At 31.3% G+C, this 22,087-nt stretch overlaps 1 protein-coding gene and 1 long non-coding RNA gene across 3 annotated transcripts in view; both read left to right on the top strand.

Moving 5' to 3' along the window:
* Positions 1–22,087, top strand: part of LOC139527543 (plasminogen-like) — a 94,148-nt gene that overhangs the window by 32,628 nt on the left and 39,433 nt on the right. The gene's annotated exons all lie outside the window — the stretch shown is intronic.
* On the top strand, positions 15,109–18,110 carry LOC139527524 (uncharacterized). Its single transcript, XR_011665372.1, has 2 exons — positions 15,109–15,647; positions 17,147–18,110. It is a non-coding gene; the product is annotated as an uncharacterized lncRNA (long non-coding RNA).

Below are 22,087 nucleotides of genomic sequence, written 5' to 3'. Positions count from 1 at the left end.
ATGCATTATTATACTTACATGAAACTTGGCAATAATGGAAAAGCTTACATAATTCGATTGAGGTGTATAGTCTTTTGACTTTCGTGTGACTCGGCACCATACACTTTCATGGGAATGGTTATGCCTTCGCTGTACGTGTATAGTAAAACTGTGTGTTAATTTCTAAACGTACAAAGTGACTCTACATTCCAATGGCTGCAATATGTCGCAAAGTATACTTGTAACTATATTATGTTAGTTAGTCCTATGAACATTTTCGAAGTCCCGTAACCAGGCATTGTGTATTTGTGACTGTTATCATTAATGAGCTCTTTAATATGTTACAATTTTTCAAGTAATCATTGTATTCATTAATTAGCCAATAATGTAATTACATGTTATTTAATTTAATCAATTACTTTTTAAAATACCTTGTAATCTTGATTACTTTTTGTTTGTATTTAGATTACAATGAAGAAGAAAAAATTGTGTTTATGGTAAATTTTGCATGTCTTAAAATGAAACGTTTTCTATTTCCTATTTAATGAATATTAAGCTTGTTAAAATAGTTTCTGCTGACTATGCGGTATGGGCTTTGGTCATTGTTGAAGGCCATACGGTGACCTATAGTTTTTAATGTCTGTGTCATTTTGGTCTTTTGTGGATAGTTGTCTCCTTGGCAATCATACCACATCTTCTTTTTTACATCATATAATTTATGCATGGTAATTGATTTATTTTATAAAAGTGTTAGAGCAGTCAACATAAGCAGTCAACATAAGCAGTCATTATAAGCCAAAGTAAAATGTATTGTATTCTTTTAATTATAAATGTGCTAGTATTATCATTTTATATTCCCTTTCCCTTTCATGAATGTGACCTAATGAATTATACTATTTATCGTATTTGTTATAACATGAGCAACACGACGGGTGCCACATGTGGAGCAGGATCTGCTTACCCTTCCGGAGCACCTGGGATCACCCCTAGTTTTTGATACGGTTTGTGTTGCTTATTCTTTAGTCTTCTATGTTGTGTCATTTGAACTATTGTTTGTCTGTTTGTCTTTTTCATTTTTAGCCATGTCGTTGTCAGTTTATTTTCGATTTATGAGTTTGACTGTCCCTTTTGTATCTTTCGTCCCTCTTTTATATTAATGTATTCTTACAATGTTCTGTAGAGAGTCTAGAATATGGCAGTTGTTATCGCACAGTTCATTTCTATGTATGTTGGCGTTTGTTGATGTAGTTGTTTATGTTGTTCCGTTCCGTTTTATTTTCTAGTTGATATGCTTTCCTCTTTGTGACCTTGATTTGTTACATCAAATCGATGTATGACCATTGGACAGCAGTAAACTACTTTTGGCTTGATGTATGAAAAAACACATAGATCATCGTGTACTTATTAAAAAAGAGAGTGTTTTTTTTTATTTAGAAAATAGAGGACATGATCACTATTGACATGAAGTTAATGTTAATATTTCTATATTGTCATTAAATACCTCGATTTTATTTCAAGCTATTCAATATTCTCATTTTTTTGTATAAATATCACATATCTGTCCACTATCGCAAAATTTAATTATTATCAGCTGGTGGTATTTTAACAATGTGTCCAATTACAGATAATTCGATTAAATCTGACTTGGAAAATTAACCACCATTAACAAATTGCTTTCAACTGATTTGATCATCTTCCATAGCGAGGTTCATGATAACATTTTAACAGTTACTGTATATGAAAACCCCCCATTTAAATTCAGAAATGTAAACTGTAGGAATGTAAAAATAAAACCTCTATGTCGTTCTGAATGTATATATAAATAGTGACTGGATAGCCATATTTCAATATTCAATATTATGGATTAAAAGAATGTGATATACTGTCTGTTGATACAAAATTATGTTCTGATATATTATGTTTTTCTGGTCAGATCTGGAGGCATTTTTATTTGTATAACATCTGTGGATATAAAGAGGTCCATTATGATTAGTCTTAATTAAAGAAATATGCCATATTTGTTTGTTTTGAAAATTGTCTTTGATATTAACATTGCATAAACTATTAAGTTTCAATTGAAATTGAAAAAGACAAGGTTATACAAACTTTATTTGGTGTTAGAGGAGGAGAGTTGTCAATTTGAAAATTATACCACATAAAAAATATCCGGAATTTCATATTGTATGCTATGATTTGAAGGATTACATAAATAAATAAAATATATTTTAATAAATGTATGCTCTGTGATAACTTTAAAATCAATATTACGGAGTCACCGGGCCTCATATTGGATCTTCTGTCACATAAGACATTGTTTGATACAGTCCATCCCGTATAACCCCTATACGAATGCATCCAAATCGACATGTAGGACAACATTTTGGATGGCAACATTTTAAAATGAATTCTATAACTGGTTTAAGTGTAAATTAATGTGTATTTGAATATGGTATTTTATATTTCCCATTAACAATGATTAAAATAATGTTGCTTGTTTTACATTTGGTTAAACAAATGTGCCAAGTTCGTTGCTGTCTTTCAAATAATCATATAATGGTTGACAAAACCCGTCACATATCCGTGTTGCACGGTGGGTATGGTTGTCCTGCGAGAGAACGTACTGTGCTGGTGATTTGGTCCTGACGGGTGCTGGTGGGTCCTGATTCTGTGCTGGTGGGTTTGTTTACATTGTATCAGAACGGCAATAAAACGACTGTTGTGTTGCTTAATTTTTTTCTGATGCGTCATAAGTACCATGCAAAGTATATTACAACAATATAAAATTGCAAAAGTCGTGCAAGTTCGTTAAACGGAATTGTCCTGACGATGTGCTGGTGATAAGAAAAAACGGTCCTGGTTCTGTGCTCCTATGTCCTGGTTCTGTGCCTTTATATTTTAGTTAAAAGTGGCAAATATTCAAGATCACTGATGCTGTACTGTTATTGACTACTAGTAATTAACTGTTGTCTGCTTTCTTGAAATTGACATTGTTATGAATCTGCTTACTGTTATTATGAGAGAAAAAAAAACCTATTTTTTATTCTTTTTAAAATTAACTGTGATTTTATTTATTGGCCTGTTAATGGAACCCTTCTTGCCCCCTTTTAAGATAAGAAAATATGTTTACGATTTTCGGGATTACGATCATTTTGCAAGATCGCCAAAATACGTTGTAATTTATACAATACTTATATAAAGTAGATGATGTTGTATGTTTGTTGTCAATGGACAAATTTCCATAAGAAACCTAAGAAAGTATGTGTTAACAACCATACGTCATTGTACGACCTTCAACAATAACCCATAAAATAAAAATGTAAAAGGTTTTGTATAAAAATGGAGAGCAAAAATATAGAAGAAAGGACTTTCTGAGCGTTTGAATCATATGTCTTTAGCAGCTTAAAACACATTTGTTAAGCTTGGAATAGTTTCCCGTAAGATTTAAAAGTTGTAAACACGCCTGGAAAGTAAAATGCGTACTCGGTTGTCTGTAATCGACCATTTTTAGACACCCTCCTAAAAAACAAGCCGGGGGTGGGGGTTCAGAGATGCAAATTAAGTACTTAGATCAATATTTTATATTTTCGTGTATGGTTTATCACCCCTCCTGTGGCCTGTCAATTACGAAATTGTGCAAACTGCCATAGTATCAAAACAGCACAGACAATGAATAATAGAGATATAATTTTGTACATATACATGTATCAAGGGGAAACTTCTTGCAAAGCATTATTATTTATAGTTCATTATTGTATTTAGTAGAAAACGAGAATTCGGTGAAAATAAAATCACTATTGTTGTAGAAAATTCACAGACCTTTGTACAGAGATTTTTGTTATGTTTAGCATGGGATCAACACAAGGGTACATTATCCTTAAAAATCTATTTAAAAGTATTTGAAACTAACGTTTGCTATGGTTAATTGTGCCTTCAATTTCAAAAATTAAAATATCTCGTAACTTCATACTACCAATTGAGTATAAAACAAGTATATAAGTTTAAAAAAGAAATTCTTAGATTAAACACCTAGATTTAACTTTAAAAAGTCATAACAGTTTAAAACAATACAAATCTACACACGCAAACAACTGGCTTAATTTCAACTTATTTTCAACCCGAATCGCTATAAGATCATATATAAGCTCAACTGTGTCGAGGGATCGTGTGAGGTTCATTTATTGTCTTGGCGTCCGTATTACAATGACCAAATGTTACCAAATGATTTTTCAAGAGTGAATCTAGGAAAAACAATATTCATCAACAAACCAGACCACTGTCTGTTAAAATGTATTCGAGTTTTAGTTACAGCCGATTCCATTGAGTATGTAGGCAAAGGTTATATCTTTGGTTAGCTTGCTTGTTAGCTAAACCGTGAAGTCATTGTTAGGTAAGTTCTATACCTTCCTTTCGAATTAGCCCGGTCCTACAGACAGAAAGATGTGTCATTTGTCGGACTAGTCTACTCTTAAAGTATGGTAGTTTACATGACCTAACAATGACTTTTCTGTTCAGCAAGCAAGATAACCAAAGATATTCCCTTTGTCTACACACTCATTGAAATCGGCTTTAATATTGCAAATGTTCAAGCAATTAGGGCAAAACTTACCGAGTAAAAAAATTCAAAATGTCTATCTACCTTGCACATTTCAGAAAATTCAGATCAGATAACGAAACTGGGTCCAGCAACATTTATAAGCAATTTAAGATTTTGACCCTCACAGTTTCCATTCACCACAAATATTCTCGTTACAACGAATCAAATACCAGTTGCAGCCTTTTGTTTATCTATTAATGTATGTATACGGATAAAGTTATGAAAGGCAGCAGGGTCACCAGGGTGAGGAGTCCATGTCATCTGAAATAAATGCTAAGCATAGATCTAGAAAGCGGCAGATAATCATGACATTAAAAAAACTCTCTTCTTTTCGACTTTTTTCGAACAAATTGACACATAAAATGAATTATATAGTATTTTGGAATTTTTAACTTGTGTTCAATTCATTGGTTACACCTTTTACTAGGATAACAGTCCTGTCAAGTATGACCTGGGTAAAATATTTCAGAAAAGAAGATGGAAATGTGAAAGTTTCCGTGCGTCAGGTGCAACAGCATACGAACAGCTAACATGTCTCGTCAGGGTGGAAGCTAAAAAGTCCACGAAAATTTGATTGAAAACCTTTATTCGTTCCAACAAAGATATTGAGATTTTATTGAGGATTTAACCATCTACGACAACAAAATTTCTTTTTTTTTTTAGAATTTACAGCTCTTCTATAAATATATGCAAAGCAAACCATTGATTAAATTGCTTGCTATGATTGTTTGGATGTTTGTAAACGATAGGTAAGTAGTCTGTTTACTATATACTACAATTTGTTTGGAAAATGAACATTAACTTCAATTCCTGTCAGTTTGTATTTGTCCAATCAAATCCCAGTATGTATTAAAACTCCGCCTACCTATTGTTTGAAAACACCCAAGCAAAACATAGCAAGCAAGTCAATCAAAGTTTTTTTTTTTGCATGCTTTTATAAAAGAGCTGTACTATATAATGCAAGGAAGCGTTTAAGTCTTTCGCCAAAAAATACTATCAATTTCTTTTTGTCCTATGTAAACTTCCGTACCATTTCCTTCCATTCATGATCATTAAATAGAACTGTAAAATATTTCTTGGTACCTTCTTAATTCCTTTATGAGTCTTATGTAAACATAATTATGACAATAACTGTTGTGAGAACAAGATTCACTGCACACTTTTAAAGTTCTGCTTCATCAAACATTAAAATGTGAACTTAAGTTTTGAGACTTTTTTAATCTACACGATTGGGATTTTTGTATATGAGAACATGGTTTATCTATTAGTTGAAAATGCGGCTTTGAACTAGCTTTCAGTACCTGCAAGCATTCGTTATTCAATAATGTGTGTCTTTGTGTTATTATTTTATGTAATAAATTGTTGTGTTGGTACACCACTGTAACAATGAAGGAGGAAATGAGGAGGGTTGGTTGGGTGGAAGTGGGGAGGGATATGCGGAGCGCTAACAAACATGTCTATGCGGCATTGGCTTTGATCATTGTTGAAGCATCAATGTAAGGGGCATTTAAAATATCTTAATAAAACTATTCTTATTTTAGATACTATATATTGTTATCTGATATTGGACGAAAGATGTTGCCCTTTTATGTAATTATTTAATACAAGTCACGATCATTTCAAAACGCATATTAAACAGCCAAATGGATGCACAAGAGCTAAAATAGGAGTCATAGATCCTATTGACAACAATTATCTGCCCAATTTTATTGATTTTGTAACATTTGTTTCAAATACGACCAACTTCTTATCCAAAATCACCAGCACCGTATCAGGACCCACCAGCACAATGACAGGACCCACCAGCACAGTATCAGGACATGAATAAATTGAGAAAATGCTAAATTTTAATAAATTGCAATGTTTTTTCACAAAATAGTTTTGTCGCGTGGATTGCGGTATAGAAAGCGGACTCTATGAGCATTTTTGTTTTATTTTTTCAGTTCGAGATTTTCTCAAAATGAGCATTTCTGTGTTACGCTTACTGAAATAGTTTAGAGGGTCAACTTTTTAATGGTTTACATATGAACCCATAAGAAACAAAATTGAAAAATTTCAACCGTTTTCTTCCATTTTTTATAAGTGAAAACGTCAAAAATCATTATTTTCGTCTTTGTTTACATTTTTTCATTGATCACCAGCACCCGTCAGGACCAAATCACCAGCACAGTACGTTCTCTCGCAGGACAACCATACCCACCGTGGTTGACACTTTTCTTATCATATGTATCATTGCAAATGATCATCTGTAAACCTTGTCTGAATAGTAAATGTACATTATAAAAATATCCTCCATCAAAAGTCATATTTGTATATTTTATCAAGTATATATATTATGGCATTGTTTTCAATGAAGGGAATTTACAGCGTTCTCGAGATGAACATAATTTAAAAAAAAAAGTTTATTGCCAACAAAACTTATTAAAATCCTATGTCACTGATAGTTTTTTTTTCATTCTGAATATGAATTTTTGATTTCATGCTTTATTCAGTCGATCTTCGAATATTTTTCGATATACGAATTTCTTGATGTATGAATATTCTGCATTTGCACTAAAAAAATTAATTACTGGAATTTACTTAAATCAAGTATTCATTTTACTCAAATTAAGTAAAAAAACAAGTAAACATGTTTGTCAAAAAATGAGTAATTGCTAGTTGTGCCAAGTAATTATAAGTAAATACGTTGTAATTAAATACAAGTAATTTTTCAATGTATCTTAAGTAATTCTTTTAATAGATACTTTCTTTCCTATTTACTAAGTAATTCTTTTTATTATAGTAAGTAATTCATTTTTTACACATTAAGTATTTCTTTTAATTATTGTAAGTAATTCTTTTAATAAAAGTGAGTAATTCTTTTGGTAAAAGTAAGTATTTCTTTTTATTACAGTAAGTAATTCTTTAAATACACATTAAGCATGTTAAGTATTTGTATTAATAAAAGTAAGTTATTTTTTTAATATTTATTGAGTATTTCTTCTAATACTCTTAGTAATTCGTGTATCACTTGTAAGCCATTCTTTTACTTAATGTAATTAGTTTCGGTAAAGACTATTACTTGGAACAGTAAATTTATTTGTAGGTTTTGAGTCATTCTTTTACATATAATATAATATATTTACAGATTTTTTTTTTTATTATAAATGCATATAATTAGAAAAAGTAACAAACCGTTTTAAAGAATGATCATTTACTATATCCCTTGTTATAATCCATTTCTATTCTTGTTTGTTGTAAGTTAACATGGACTATTTCCCCAGCAACTGTTTTAGCTACAGTTTCATTTAATTGAAACAGTACCTAAAAAGTAACCAGAAACATGAATACCCACAAAGTGTCCTTTTTGTAACGTTCTCATTTCTTTTAATGTTTGTTAATCTTGCAAGTATTTCAACAAACTCAGTATACTTTTGTACAAATTCAAATCTGAATGAGTTCCAGCCAATTTTCAAAAATAGCTTACCAAAGTCAAATGAAACCTTAATTCTGATTGGCCGAATATTTTTTCAGTCTAATATCAAAAACTACTTATTAAAAATACAGGAAATATTATACAATTTTGTAAATATATCTGTATATGATAAATAGTTAATTATCAATTTTAGTAAAACTAAGTCATGTAAGTTTACATTATAAAAATTATATTAAAAATGAATAATTATTATTTGAAGATATTTTGATATGAAAATAATTTAAGTTATTACTATTAATTCTGGTACTAAGTAATTCCAATCAATTTTTTTAAGCATTTCAAAATATTATCTAAAAACAGGCTATTTTTTCAATTTTGAATTATTTTTAATTGTGTTATTTGCATGCTTTCCTGTGTTTGAAATTCTATGTTTTTTCTGCATTATAATTTTCTAAGCATTGCATAACACTTTCCACACGATGTATTTTGTATAGATAGTGTTGTGCGCGGCACTGTACATTCTAGTATAAATGTGTTATCTTCTTTGTTATAGAAAGTGTTGTGCGCCACACTGAACATTAAAATACAGAATAAACAAGGAATTTATAAAACATTTCAAACACAGGAAATTATGCAAATTCCATAATCATATAAATAAAAATGTTTCCAGGTGTAATACCACCATTGATTTTTCCCTATTAGTCTTTGTTAAATTGGCACTTTTAAAAAAAATGTACAGTATTTACCTTTATTTCAACCAAAGAAATACTTTGCATGTGTAAAGTTTAATCCTTTCCAGTGATACAGTGAAAATTTCACACTACATTTCATTGCATATAAGAAAATAATCATCGCCGGAAGTAAACAACCCAATTTTTACACTGTTATTTACATGTTACCTGCTTTGGTAACTACGTAACCTTAACGTTCCAAAATATTTTATAAGACCATCAAATAAAAAAAGAATGATGCTTTCAGACATACAACATACATATTTACGACTCAGAAAAATTTAAGTGCATTGAAATGCAGGGTTAATTTTCTACAACTGTCAAATTCAAGGGAATATTTTTTTAGGCCTACTTTCGTATGCAACCTGATGTGACGTACCATGATTTGGTGGTATTACACCTTCCAAGTTGAAATAATAGCCTGTTTAAAAAAAAACTCTATCCAAACTTATGCAATATTCAGACTGAAACCTATATATTTTTGTTGAAATTGTTAAATTATGGTGTCAAATTTCATAGGAAGCATTTATTATTATATACATGTATAAGCCTTATGCAAGCCAAAAGCATTGTGTAGTGTCTAAACGTACTTAGTAATAACAGGTTTTTTATGCATGTTATCAGAAGTAATTCTAGTAACTTTCATACTGCATTTTAGTATACTATAAATTAAAAAAATGTGTAGTTCTTGAATATATGACTTATTCAAAGTTATATCTTTCAACTAAACACAGAAAGTTATTACTTAAATAAGGACCAAGTAATTACTTTACTCATGTGAGAAAAAATAGTATTAGACTAAGTATTTGTTTTAATTTAAGTTTTTTTTTGATAGACACACATTTTCAGTAAAACACTTACCTGTTTCAAGTAACTATTTTTATATCTAATAAAATATAAGTAATTGCAAGTAATGGTTAGTAATTCGTAAGTAATTCTTAGTAATGAGTAATAAAAACGAATACTTAATATAATTACATAGTTATATTTGTGTGTCTGTGTATATTAACAAGATCAATTGACTAATTCATATAGGTATGCAAGGTTGTGTATCAATGAAATTTAAGTAAATAGACTTAAATTCAGTTATCGCTGGGGCCACTGACGGATTGTGTTTCAAGTTTAGATTTACCTAACTGAGTGACGTTATATTCTGTTACGTAATTTAGTCCTTTTTAGAATTTCATCGCAGCAAGCAAGCTGTTTAAATTTCGAATGCGGAAAAATTGAAATGGTAAAGTAGTATTAGTATTGTATGGTTATAACCTGCCTCGTGCTTCTAATATTTATTAGAAGTAATTTCAGAAAGAATTAATTTTAATGATCGTCATTTTTAACCATATTTCATCGCCACGTGGAGAGCACATGCAACTGAAAGAAATTGGTCCCGTTTAATGCATAATAACTGAATTATTCTTTTTCATTTTCATAATTATTTAATTTTTACAAATATGAGTAATTAGATGCAATATTGTCCTAAGATTTGCATACTATAAAAATGTGTTCGTCATTGTATTTATACATCAACTTAGATGCATGTATTCGTGTGTGTATATATATTTATATCGATGACGACTAGTTTAATTTGTTTTGATTTGATTTGATTTATTTTTTTATAATTACTTTTTTCCCATATCTTAGTTAATACTATTGAAATTGAGTTTCGACAGATCGTCTAGTGCCTATGGGTAAGCCTAACAAATTGTATTTGCGCTGTAACAGATCATGCAGGTTAATAAAGTGTCTTTAATGTTTAGACGTTATTTGATGAACTCCAGAATTAAACTAAATTTTCGTTAAAATATTATTACTATACATCGGTAATTGTGTATCTAGATCTTTCATAGCAAATATACAGCAAATATTATATGAAAGGATATGTACGTAAAAAGTAAAATCACAAAAATAACAAATAGGTGAAAGGGACGTACTCTTTGGAGCGAAGGACCCAGGTTCGAAACCGGAAGTTCAACTTTTGATACAAATAAACAACACAGATACCAGATCTAACATACCCGGAGTTGAGAAGCAGTATCCAAACGAAGTCATTGCTAAATGTTAGCTTGCTGTTGGATTTAAGCGAACATATATCATTAATCTGTACATATCCTTCTATAAATTTTGCGTGTACCTACACACTTGTGTACTAAAAACTGTCAGCATGTCAAGTCTGTCAACATCAGTCATCACAGTGACATGTATAGTTGCTACTACTCTCTAGCCTAGGCTAGGTCGATATGGTATAGATAGTTCAGATATATCAATAATTTAGCCATATTGTCATCAACAGGCCACAGCTTTAATTATTGTAATAACTTGATTATAGATACAAATATTACTCTATCATGACTATGTTACTATCAACTGACTATAGATTTAAGAATTTATAAACAGATATATATCATGAATATATACTAATTTTTATTATTTTTTTATTATTGTAACTATCATCGACACAACTATGAGTATATACTATTTTTATTGTTATTGTTGCTTTGTACAGTCATTTGATTTTGTTATGTCAATGTTACATGTATGTAGCATGATGAAACTAATATTTACTTTTTGTTGAGTTACAGCACTATGTTGGAAAGATCAGTTACAAAGTGAAAAGGATGACCTTGCTTGGCCACAAAACTCTGCCAAGGGTTGTAACAGTTGGACCAGAGACATAGACAACAATGACGCACCAGTTTTTACAGATGGGTCACCAGACTGGACTGGATTCACGACTCATCACGCCACCAACTCAACTCCTTTAGGTTACAGTCATTTTGACATTGGATCATCATCCGATGTTATTTATGCAAACCACTAGAGATCTGCATTAGTATGTTCCAGTTGATAATTTATCAGGTAATCGTCAGATATTCTAATTAAAAGCAGTATATTACTTTAAATAAAAAACCAATCGTAAATATGAGGTTACAATTATTATTATTATTATATAAATATATTGCATGGGAAACTTTTAAATGTTGTTTTGTATTTATCATATGATTTGGAATGGAGAACGCTATCATTTATATATATTATTATTTATCTTGATTAAAAATCGATATACATGTACTGCATGAATACAAATGTTGCAATGAACTACCACAATTATCAGGACAAAATTTATCAAAGTGTAAAGGAGTAGGTCCAGTAAGACCCCTTTTTGGCCCCAAAATATAGCAGTTTTACAAAATTGTTAAAATGTAAACTTTTAGTTATTTATTGGACAGAAGATTGCTTCTGCTACATAAATATGGGCTGTTTTTGACAATACAATGCACATATATCGGGTACTAGCACCATTAAGTCATGCTAAATTACTAAAATCTTCACAATTCTAGAATTTTAGTTAAATTTTAGACGGTTTTCGTGTGAAACGAAAGTGGCCGCATTCGTGTTCATCCTTTATATTGAAATGTAAGTTGTATTTTATGATAATACATAACATATATAAAGGTTGAGGATGAACACGGATGCGGCCACTTTCATTTTTGACAAAAACCATCTGAAAAGTGACATTTTTCGGCATATTTGATAGATTTTTCATACAGTATTTGAGCTTGAATCGGGTCGTTTTTAATGACTAAATCAGTTAAAATCTTTCACATAAACTAATTTATTCAAATGAAATAGACACTTAAGTGTTCAAAAAGTAGTCAAAATCTTTCGTAAGATGAACTTGAAATTTGAGGCTAAATCGGTCCTTACTGGACCTACTCCTTTATTGATCACTTTTTAGGACAGACTGCAACTATGTATGTTTGCCCAAACCCTACCAACCAGTCTCAGGTGTGTGAGAAATTTTCATTTTTTTTCTTATATATATATATTTAAGGGAAAGTAGGGGCCAAATGGTTTATTTTGTAAACAACTTTTAAATGAGTCTATCATAGAGTTTAGTGAAATTTTGTCAGACGCAGATAAGCGATTTATATATATGTACAATGTATGTACATGTAATTTTAGCAAAAACTTACAAATCAAGTAAAATTTTACAGCTTGTCTTGTAGTCTGCTCCAAACCAGTTAAAAATCTTTAGTATTTAGGTGTCGACAACGCTTTAATTTATATATATACTAGTATTTATTGTAATCTTCATCCTGGGAGATTCTAGGAGTTGCTCAATATATTAGTATCGTACACTGTACGTTTAAGTGACAAGTTTGTCAATTTAGGCTGGTAGCATTATGAGGAACTTTTACTTTGCATAAAACCATTGGCCCTGCTGGTTTCTGGGCTACAGTTGATTCCAATTATGGTTGATATTTATTAATTAAAAATATAGTGCAGGTTGGATTTCAGTTAGCATGAACGCGGGGACTTATTTGAAATGTTATGCTTTTTATTATGAGGGTACCAAGCAGCTTGTTTGTGGTTTTTTTTTTTTTTTTGTGTAACACAAGTCAATCTTTATAACTTGCTGGATGTCCTACCAGGAGACTTGTACCTTGTTTACTTTGCATAATATAGGCCCTCTTGTGATAATTCAAGTTTCAAGTCACCTACATACTGTACATGTAGACCTTTTAGAGAACCACTGAATTGTATGAAAGCAAACGATAGCATAAATGTTCCTTTCTTAATGAGGTGCAGGCCAAGCGTTGTTACTTTGTAGCAATTTTTTTTTCTTTTTATATGATTTCAAAAACCAAAGTAGAATCAGGTGAGCGAAACAGGCTCTTGAGAGCCTCTAGCTTGTTTATCGTGCACAATGACCATGTTGACGATCACCAAGACACTTGTTGAAAGTCAATAGTGCAGGAAGACAAGCGATCCACTCTATCTCGCGAATTACATCATAAAGGCGCACATAAATTATTATTTTCTCACAGTGAAGGACATAACTTTAAAGTTGTTTATTACGTTCAAGATGACCTACTTTGATCTTATCACAATCTAGCTATTGCTATTGCAAATAAAGCCATGTATTACTATAAACTGTTAACTGTTCCTGTGTAAACCTCGGTTGTACTTTTAAAGGTCTATTATTTCATTGAACCATAAAAAGTGTTCTACACACTGGCATAAACTTTAATCTTTTTCAGGTTATATTTGTATACCTAACCATAGCATCTGACCATGTGAAGGCAATTTGGAATAATGACGAAATAGGAAATCAGAGCGGGAAGACAGAAAACAGATATCTGAATTGTTGATTTGGCTTGGATGTGTGCAGAAGTGCAATCTGCATAGATATTATTTGAAGCAATGATCAAGTAATTTTTAGTAGTAAAGTCAGAACAGTGGTGATACTGAAGTAACAGCTTCATGTTTACATGGTTGATGGATGACTCCTTATATATACAGTGATATATGGAAACAATTATTTAAGATAATATGAATGATATGATCATGTTATAAACTTTGTTTCTCTGATAGGAGTTGCAACAAAGTCATGATTTATAAGGAAATTTCAAAAAGTCAGACATTGTCTATTCAACATGATCAATCCAAACAATCTCAGACAAACAGACACTAGTAGCACGATTTCAGTCTGAAACGGTCATTTTGGTCTGATCGTATCTTAATTGACTGGATTTACCGCTAGAGGAAAACGTCAAGATTTGTCAGTTCGTTAAGTCTCCATTCGGATCGATAGTCTCATTAGGTAAATTAGTCCGTTAAGGCATGTCAAGATATTTAAGACTGTATCTTCTAGCGAGCTGTTTAGATCCGTTAAGACCGTGTCAGACCATAACAGACCATGGATACAAACTGACGTCAAGATGTTGTCAGACCGTGTCCAGTCGTGTTCAGATTTTAATAATTTGGACACAAAACGAGTGAAACTTTCCCATTATTTATCAGGGGTTGCTCCCCTTTCAAGAATAAAATAAAACTGTGAAAGAAGACGATTTTTTTTTAACTGAAAGTCTACCACGTCCCCTTAATCATGTTATTTAAATAAAACAAATATTCAATTTGAATTCTAACTTCTTCCTATTTTTAAAATTATTAAACATTGTTTTATAATTATATGAATAAAAAAGTAGCTCAAAGTCATACTGCTGCACAAATCGCCGCGAATTGACTAAAAAAAATCAACAGATTGCCGAAATAATATTTATTTATTGAATATAAGCACCTGAACCTTTATATTTAATGGTTTACAAGTGATTGCAATACGTTTTATATGCAATTACAGACTGCCGTACGTGGTAAAGAATTTGTCATTCATTTTTACACCCTTATTTAATAATAACGGATGTCGGCCGTGAACACTTGAAAACGTGATCTTAATATGTTAAATTAAATTTAAGATGTAACTATTTTTAAATATTGTAAATGAATGCATTATCATTTATCTTTTTATGTTACCTATATAAATTGCATTTGAGTAAATTTGAGGCAGGGAAATATATATATATATATAACTCTGTCTAATTATCGTTTTCCGTTTATTCCGTTTATTTTTGCCAGACTCATGCGTTTGACTTTCCATTTTTATTTTTTAATGTGTCTATAATTCGAGAGCCTTTTGTAAGAAAAACTACATACCAGAAGCCTTCGTTAAAAAATAAAGTTTGAATATTATAGCAGAAAATTCATTCAAATTTATATTTGAAATAGGATAAATAATCAAGAAAATGTTTATACGTCAGACACTGTACTTAAAGTACATTTAAAGACCAGGTTACATATATATTACATGCATACAGCATATTGAAGCTGGTTTAATTTGAATGACTATCCATTAGGGACATTTTTCGACGATAATTAATCAAATCTGACAAGTTTAATTAAAAACGGAAAATAATTCTTCGCCCGTAAACGATTTAACGTTACCGTACCCTCTTTATTTTTGTTGCATTCATGTCGCATGTGTGTCGGCAGTGTCAGCGCTTCTAATAGTAACTTATTTTACACAAAATCGTTGACATGGTAGAAGGAAACTATAGTACAATATAAGCTGAGCTGGAAATTGCAATTGGTGAGTATCAGAATAATCATTGATCATGGATCATCACCCAAGAGTTTGAAGGGAAAATGTTCACATTTGTTAAATTTGTGCATACAGGTATGAATCGACGTTCCAATACTCCACACTCTTGGATAGTAGCCTGTTCAAAGGCAATGTAAAAATTTGGGCTTGTTAAAAAATTGTTCCTGTGATTGGAACACCCCCCACCCCTTTTTCATGTTTTTTGGAAGATCAATGCATGATTTAAAAAGTTACATATAAACTAGTATGGTTTAAACCCCCTTTTAAAAATGGCTGGATCCACCCCTGTTTATTGCCTAACATGCATTGACATGTGGGGTATTCACAATGGTATGGATGTGCGGGATGGCCTATTACAACAGTTACAAGACCTAAACCCCTGATCGAGTAATCCTACATATTGTATGGTAATGTATTGATAACTGTCATGTCCTAAATTTGCATGAAATATTTGTCACTTTTTATTATTAACCAATAACCAACCAATCTTCACATGTTACATGTAGTCCGAGACAAGCTTGTCTGGCAAAACAGCCGTTTGGACGTCAGAGTAATCTCGGACTAGTTACGACGATGATATACCTATTTATATAGCCACTGGTGGGTGATGTACAATAATTATAATTTGTCACATATGTGTTATGAATACCTTCAACATGTTCAAGGCCTGGGTTTGTATATATGCAATAACCTCAAAATTGCCCGGGGCAAAAAAGGAGTATATTGATATTGCGCCCTGACATGCCTGATTCCAAATGATGAGACGGCATTGCTCCTTAACAACAATTTTTAACACTTTTCATCTTTTGTGATAAGAAATTTAAGATTTTACCAGGTATGATACATTATTTTGTTATAAATGATTTGTTATGCTCTAAATTTTGTAGAACTTAAATATATGTTATAACAGAAGAAAAAGAAATTATGCTGAAATTTTTATTTTTATCTTTTGTATATTATTCACTGTCATGACTGTCATGACTAAATAAAAATAAGTTCCCACGCATGCGCGGCATAGTTAAATAAGTGCCCGACACGTTATCATCAGTATGTTGATGGATTATAAAGAAGAAGAAGAAAAATGGAAGAAGAAGAATCTTATAAATACTATTTGCTTTGTCACCATGTCACGTTGGTAGTAATATTCAACAAATTCTATTTTAAAATAAAAAAGTATTATAAATTGATCACAACAAGTATGTGCTATAGCCTCTATTAGACAGTAACCCTTCAATGAAGTATACACCTAAGAAAACATTGATGTAGAAAGAGAGAACATTTTGTTTTAGAAATAGAACCTCAAAAAAAAAGGTTTTATTCTTCTTCTCATAAGGGACTTATCAATTAAATTGTATAAGTCATAAATTCATTTCTTTACATCATTAAACTTTGTTGTCAAGCAAATTATGATTGCTAGTTTTTCTTGTAGATAAATACAAGTTTATATATAATAAATACTTTATTCTTAATGTATATTTTTTTTGTAGATAAGATATCACATTGGTTTGAGCATGATTCCCAGCCAGATTATGAAGCGGCATATATCATGTATATCAATGTATATATATAGGAAATATATAGTGTCACTAAGTTACTCTCATATGGTACCTCATTTGTACCTGTAGCTATAAATTGTGAAATGGTGGATTCATTCATAATTTTGTGTTACTTATTGGTTTGGAAATAACGTTGATAGAGCTAACAGCATTATGTCATGATGTACAGTTGATGGGATGATCTGATTGGACAAAAAGAAAATTGTGAATTGAACAAATAGCAAACTTACAATTCATAGAAAAAAATGTAGGAAATACAATGTACTACATGTACATTACTTGGTGACAGAGCATACCTTTGATATATATATATATATATTTGAAATAAGTAATATTAACAATTTGAAATAAAGAGAATTTAAAGTTTTCTAGGAATATTAGTAGTGCATCATATCTTAATTCCATGATTATCTTGGATAGTTATATCATTAAGAATAGAAAATTGGAATAATGGAAATTTCTAGTTTATATCAATCATTGTCAATACTAAAAGTGCAGCATCATGATCATACATCATCTAATTCACCTTGGATAATTATTCATTTGAAATAAGAATTTGGATATAATAAGAGTTTCTATGCTGCCGTTGCTATTGTTGGCTACATGTACCACCAGGGAGTGTTAAACCTCCTTTACTTTCCATGAGGGTCTGTCACGGTCCATCACTATTGGTTAGTGTCATATATATGCATGATGATGGAAGTTTTTACCAACCTAGACAAGCTTTACAGCCCTGGCATGGTTGTTGGTTAGAGTCGAATGACAGCTTGCTGTATAGTTATAATAGTCTGAATGTATCTACATGTATTTTAATAATCTTCTAAATTACTGTTCATTCTGAAACTGGCATTTTATAATAGTAGTCAAACATATTAAACAATACATGTACTTCAAAGTATCATTTTATTTTGTCTCGCCTTACACAAAAGTCATGAAAGTTGGTTGTATACAAGAAATTTGTATTACAGTCTTGGGGTGATGATGTAAGCTATTTTATAGAGCTTTACATTTTAAAAGCTAAAAGAGCTGGATGTTTCTTGTCTTGTATTCAGATGCTAGTAGCTAATTAATAATATGTTATGATGTTTCAGTTTGCAATTATATGTACATTGCACCTGACCCCATTTTCATGGTTCAATGACTGCATGTAAAATATACTGTTAACGGTCTATTATTTGAACCTGGAATTATTTTTAACTATGGAATTTGCTTGATTTCTTGTTATTGAAATTTTTAATAAATTCCATGATTATTCTGTACTGAAATGTTCTGTGCTGCGCACAACACTTTCTATTACAAAGAAAATAGTATATTTTCAATAGAATGTACTGTGCTGCGCACAACACTATCTTACCAAAATATATTGTATGGAAAGTGTAATTAACTGCTCAAAAGATCATAATACAAAATAAACATGGAATTTATAAAAAAAATTTAAACACAGGAAATTATGCAATTCCATAATTAAAAATAATTCCAAGTTCAAATAATAGCCTGTTTGTTACTTAATCAATGAAATGCTCTCTTATACTGTATATTTTATATATGTAATTGGATACATTTTATTGTATATGAGTATCTTGAAAGATCTACTTGTCTATCAGGTTGGGTTGACCTGACCTTGACCTTCATGGATAATTTAAGTGGTTAAGGTTATTTCAGTTTAATACAATGTTAACATGGTTAGGTTTGTTTCTCAGTTTATACTTCCTAATAAAATTGACACTGGAAATGGGGAATGTGCCAAAAAGACAACAACCCGACTACAGAGCAGACAATAGCCGAAGGTCATCAATGTTTCTCATAAGCTATAAGCTACATTGTACATGTATAGGATCACTACTTTAATTATGTAGTAATATTTAATAGGCATAATTATGGAATAAATGTAAGGTGTACATGTTTGACATTTTTGAATGGCTTATTTCATCTGACAATGACACCATTTTCATGGTTTTTATGTTTAGTCTTTTTCTCTGTTTCTATGGTTACTATAAACATGATAAACGTTTAACCATAAATTTGGGGTATGGAAGAACTGTGTAAATTCAGAAATTCATGAAATTCATGAAATTATCAGTCATATATCATGTATATCTGTCTGGCATGGTTATTTTGACTGGACTTCATTTTAATGGATTATTGATAATGTGAAGTTTATGTGATACTTATAGACTAGTAAAATCTTCTTATTACAGAATTTCAATAAAAAGATCATGAATAAGGCCACATTTAAAAGAATGTCTGTTTCCCATCCCAGGGGGCTTATTTTTGACCTGGGTGTGGGGAGGGGAAACAAACAATTTTTATTTTGGCCTAAGGAGATATGGTGAGACGACTATCAACCATTTAAACCATGTAGACCAAGTGATTTACTTGTTAGTCACTATATAATAGGTCACTGCACACCCTTCAACAATGACTAAAAACTAAAACTTTATAATGAGCACCCTATTAAAGGTTCAGCCTGTAATGAGGCATCTGACACAGTTAATGTAAAATATTCAGACGAGAAACCCAACAATGATGACAATTTGATTTACTATACCATACCCTCCCCCCCCCCCCCTTGAAGTTAAATGTCTAATCCCTTAGTGTACTGATATGAATAGTATTTTACTGGAAATGTTTCGGAATATAGATATTGATGCTAACGTAAATATTTTATCCAATAACAGGACAGGAAATAAGTCGGTGAACCAAAAAGTTCAAATCTAATTGAAAATTAATGTGCCCATGAACTCACTGATCATGCACGAGTGATTCTATTCATAAAAAGTGTCCGTGTAACAACTAAGAAGAGGCTGTGTATCATCGAAAAAGAGTCTGTGTAACACCCGTTAATGTACTGTTTTTCTATAGCTCTGCAAGGGGGGTGGGGGTCAAAGTCGTTCAAAGGTCACTGTACGGCCTTTAACAATGAGCAAAATCAATACAGCATTCTAGTACGGCATACGTTTTACCTCAGCGAACTCTCTGTCTTGGTGATGTATCAATTATTTGCTTCAGGTCGATCCATTTCGCATCTCGTCATGAATATGCGTGATACATTTGCCACTGGACATTAAGGGAGCAATCAATTTTTCAGTTTTATTTAGTGATGCATGCTAATTATATATAGTTCTCAAATGATAATTGTCTAAAACTGTTTCCATTTTTGTGTATTTTATTTTTTAGCGTAAATTTTAGAATTTCTTTCCGAATCTTTCTCTTTGCATTTATTTGTTTGTAAACATTTGATAAAGTAGTCCATGTCAGGGATTAGATTGTATACAGCCAATCTAGGACAAGGGCAGTAGAACAGAAAACAGTCTCCATTGTATACATACATATGCATTTATGTTGAAGCGTAAAACAACGACATGTAGTTGAGCTCGTTTTGGTGAAACAATTACTGGCAAATCTTTATATATATATATCTGGTAAAGTTTTCATAAAAGCAAAAACGGACGAAAAAGTTGGCAACAATTTATAATAAGACTAAACTTATTTTGGCCGTTTCGTTTCTTCTAAAGTGTTAAATTCAACCATGCGATTGGCTTACTTGGAGATTCAGGTGACCTTTTTCGTTTTTAGAAATTTCAATCGAAGTTCGTATATCCCTTCAACGATTTATTCAATTTTTTTTAACGTATAGATAGCGCGAAACTCTCACTACACCATGCATAGACTATTTTGTTTTCGACCAAATGCGGCTGCTTATTTATACAACCGAACAACCAAACGTCTGCACCCAATTTTAGCAAAGATATACTGTCGAACGGGGTAAGTCAAGAGATGTGAATATTTCTATACCCAATCAATCATTTGGTTTTGAAAACAATTTTAAAGGTATACATTAATACGACATCAACCCAACGACACATATCAATCAAAACATTAAGAGTCAACACACAGATTGTTGTAATAGAAAGAAACCTATACAGAATAAAAAGCCTAAACCGCAACAAGACTAAATAATACGGGAGCAGTGATTAATTTTAGACAAAAAATCCAAATGTTCCGTAGAAATATTTCACGTACCATTTTTTTTTTTATTTCGATCGTTGAAAATTATAGCAGGTGTGATATAAATCAGTAGATTTAGGACAAAACTATAATATGGAAATATAATATGAAAATTAAGCCTGCTTTGTACTAGACCGACACACTGGGATGGATTTTTAACGTGTAAGTTCACAAGCTAACAGTTCGAAAGAAAGAAAAAAACTCTTTGTTAGACCCGTTTGGGATTCGGACTATAAAAGTCCTTTCGCTGTCGAGGGGAACTTATTCTCACGAGACCAACCAGGAGAGAGGTCGCATAGTCATATCAAAAACTCGAGCATAATAAACAATACAATTGAACAGAATTGTCACCGTTACTAATGCGATTTTAAAGTCATGATCTTATCTAAATTAGATGCCGTTATGTGATGTTGGTATCTACACGTATGAATAGAGATGGCCGACATCAGAGTAGATTGAGAGGACCATCGCTCTATGCAAATTGAAAACTCTTCCTCAATTATGTTAGTGGTCCCACTGTAGCGAGCTGTTGCAAGGCTAAATTTCTATCCTTATTAAATCTTCTCTCATTATCCAGTGGTATTTCAAGTTAACTTTTAATCTTATTGTCGAACGACTATTTGAAGTTCTTCCTATTATATTTAAAACTTGTGTTCTCGTTATGAACACGAATGAAATATTTGCCACTGGAGGTGACTGAGGCAAACAACAATGAATCACCATCACTAAAATATAAGTATTTGTTCTCACAAAATACTTTGTAATTAATTAGAAAAATGATGACAATTTCTAATCTATTCACGTTTTGATCGAGCCGCTTCAACCTCAAATCTTGCCGCAATTGTTTTACATTTAGGCTACTAG

This window comes from Mytilus edulis, chromosome 6, assembly GCF_963676685.1.
Source record: "Mytilus edulis chromosome 6, xbMytEdul2.2, whole genome shotgun sequence".
NCBI classification, from domain to species: Eukaryota; Metazoa; Mollusca; class Bivalvia; order Mytilida; family Mytilidae; genus Mytilus; species Mytilus edulis.
The sequence above is the reverse complement of the archived record's forward strand: the minus strand, read 5'-3'. Positions and strand labels throughout refer to the sequence as shown.